This window comes from Cinclus cinclus, chromosome 4, assembly GCF_963662255.1.
Source record: "Cinclus cinclus chromosome 4, bCinCin1.1, whole genome shotgun sequence".
NCBI lineage: Eukaryota > Metazoa > Chordata > Aves > Passeriformes > Cinclidae > Cinclus > Cinclus cinclus.
The window spans coordinates 8430893-8433987 of record NC_085049.1 but is presented as its reverse complement, the minus strand read 5'-3'; positions in this window follow the sequence as shown (position 1 = coordinate 8433987).

Below are 3095 nucleotides of genomic sequence, written 5' to 3'. Positions count from 1 at the left end.
TGTGCCCATGTAATTTCTTCCTTCATTGTAGTGTTACATGGGTTTTACATTACATATAAATGATTAACTGAATTTTAAAATTCTGTTATCATTTGTTTTGATCATTTCACAGAACTGTTATGATTTTAACTACTGTTACCACTGAGTGCATTCTTGAAGGATTTTTAATAAGTGTACTGTAATTGGTGTCTCAGTTATGAGATGTAGCCAATCTGTTCTTGAAATGTAGATGTCTAAATGGTTACTGTGCACAAGTGTTTTTGATGTAGACTCCAGTTAAGGAAATCTCTAAGGTTAAAGTGTAGACTATTTTGTTATTCTGTTACATTATTATTCTGCGCAAGATAGGCTTTAGATCCTACTAAAATATAAACTAAATGGTGAATATTGTCTGTAAAATTATATTTTTAGATTTGTATTTTATAGATCTGAAATAAATTGATATGTTCTATTCATTTGATTATTATTCATGAGCAAGCAGCTTAGCCCAAAATACATGTAAATATTTTTATCCATTTTCTTAAAGACTACGTAATCTCAATAAGAAATCATAGTCAAAGTCCCACTCAGAGGAATTGTTTTAGTTCCATATTAATAACTCTGTATGATGTCAGATATCTTAAATATTAATAGCCTAAAGTATTAGAGTTGCAATTATTGTAATTGTAAAATGTGAATAGAATATTGCTACTTTCGAAGAGCACTTTATTCATTCCTGGTTTGTTCTAGGAAGAAAAATCTGGAAGATTTTAGTAAGTTCCTAGTTTTAAAAAACAAATAGATCTAGTGCTAGCATAGAGAAATAAGTGCTAATTACAGCTTCAAGGGAAATGGCACTCTTGAAGCAGCCTCCATTTGCAGGAAAACGTCTACAAGAGATCTACACACAGAGGAAGGTAGTTTAGTCCTGCACTAAACTTAGACTGATTTTTATCAGCAGTTTACAGTGTGCTATATTGAATTGTGTTTGTTGCAGACACCTGAAGCACCTCAGTTCCCAGACTTTTCATTGCTTTCCTTGCCCATGCAGACTATGGTTGGGCTGCCTGAGCTCTGCTAGGCTGCCTTGTGTCTCCTGGGCCAGCCTGACTCCTGGGAGATCCAAAGTAGCTGCCAGATCTCTTTGCCTACAGACCAGGCTGTGGGCACCAACATCTCCTTACAAATGGCTGCACAACTGTGCAGCTGATTATCAGCTGGGTTTTGTGTCCCTCTGGAAACCTCCACCCACCACTCACCTCGTTTTGTGGCAAGCCCTGACACAAGGAGGAACAATGAGAGGTGTGGTTTGAGGGAGTCCAGCCTCGGTGGGAAGAGGAGCTGCTTTTCAGGTGAAGACACATCAGGTGCTTTTCAGATGAGGACACAAGGACACATCTGCACGTTCCAGACAGAGCACAGCTGTTCCATTCCTGGCATTCCCAAGGCCTGGAGAGGTGGAGATTTGGCACCGATGCCACTGCTGAAGCAGGAGGTTGAACCACCGAGTCTCCCAGTGTATAAACTCACTGACCTTTCAGAATAACTGGTTTTTAAGGGTTATAAACCAGGAAATGTAAATTAGTCACTAACCTTTTTCAGAAGCTGTAACACAGCATGCAGAAAAAGAAAATTATTATATTTTCTTTGTAGGTCTCAATTTTTGTCGTTGTCTTGTATTAGGCTTAAGATTATTTTTTTAAATTATTTTAAGGGCTACTCTGAGGTCTGTTGTATTTTCTTGGTAGTCCCATTCACATTATGACTGCACCTAACAGTGGAAATTTGAATTTATTATTTGAGTCAGTGCCTCAGACTCAGTTGTGACTTGACATCTGCTTTGGCCCCAGCAAGGTCATTGAGATGTTGGTTAGTGAATATGTCCCCATATCCTAATTATGTTCCAGGACCTGAGCTCAAATGGAGCTCAGGTGTACAGTGTAATTATATTTAGATTTTCATTGAATACACTGGTTGCACTTGTTAGAAGTGCTTAATCTATCATTAGAGTATTGAGACTTAACATGTTTAGCAGATTTTTTTTCTAAAATGTGATCAATTACTTTAGAAAAATATCAATGGAAATTATGATTCTAGTATTTTTCTCATAAACCTTTTTCCTGACTATCAGTAGCATTCTGCAAATCCACATGAGTCCCAAGGATTATATAGATTTCAGACTCTGTGCTAATGACTTTATCATGTAGTTTGTGTAAAGTAGTCCTGAAAATAAAAAAAAATATTAAAATTAAAATTTGGGATACCATCTGCAGGGTCTGATGGACTCTTTGAGCATTCCAGAAACACTGAAGTTTCTGAAAAACACTCGTGCTTTCCTGAACCTTCTCATTGCAACTTACATAATATGTGTTAAAAACACCATTCCAGAAATAATGAATTCTCCTAGAGAGGGGTCAACAAGGAGAGATTCCTGCTGTGCTCACCCCACATGGCATTTGGAAGCTGGAATTGGTGCAAAAAGGTACTAATAGATTTAAAATCTTGTGACACACTGACAGAAAGTAAGATTCATGCTGGAGAAAACAGAAAGACCAACTGTTTGTCTGCAGTTACACAGTTAATAACAAGGACTGGCCAAAGATACAAATGCCATGGAGGTGTGTGCATCATTTTGTCTTCAGAGGAAAGGGGCACTAGTGACATGTTCTAGTCTGCTGCTACAAGGAGACAAGCACAAGGCCATGGCTTCTCCTGGCTTTTTGTGCATCATTGAGTCTCACACTCAGCAAAAGAGAGGCTGATGACCTGCCTGTTGATAATAAACAAGTGGACACTGGACAGGATAAATTCCTTCCTGTCCCTGGAATGGGGGTTTGTTGTTTCAGACGGTGCCCGGCAGCACTTGATGTGGCAAGAGCCCTCCACAGGCTGAGGTAGGCAGCGTGTGCCATTTCTCAGGTGTTCTCTTGGGGATGAAAAAGAAGAGACTGTCACTTTGGAAACAGCAGCAGCACTGCTAGGAACACGTGCCAGATAATTTTAGCTAACAAAAGATTCCTGTGCATGGCAGAAGTGCTGTACCTCGTAAGCGTGAGCACATCCCACAGCTGGGTGCAGTCACTCAGTGTTCAGCATTAGGAGTCACCATGTGCCTG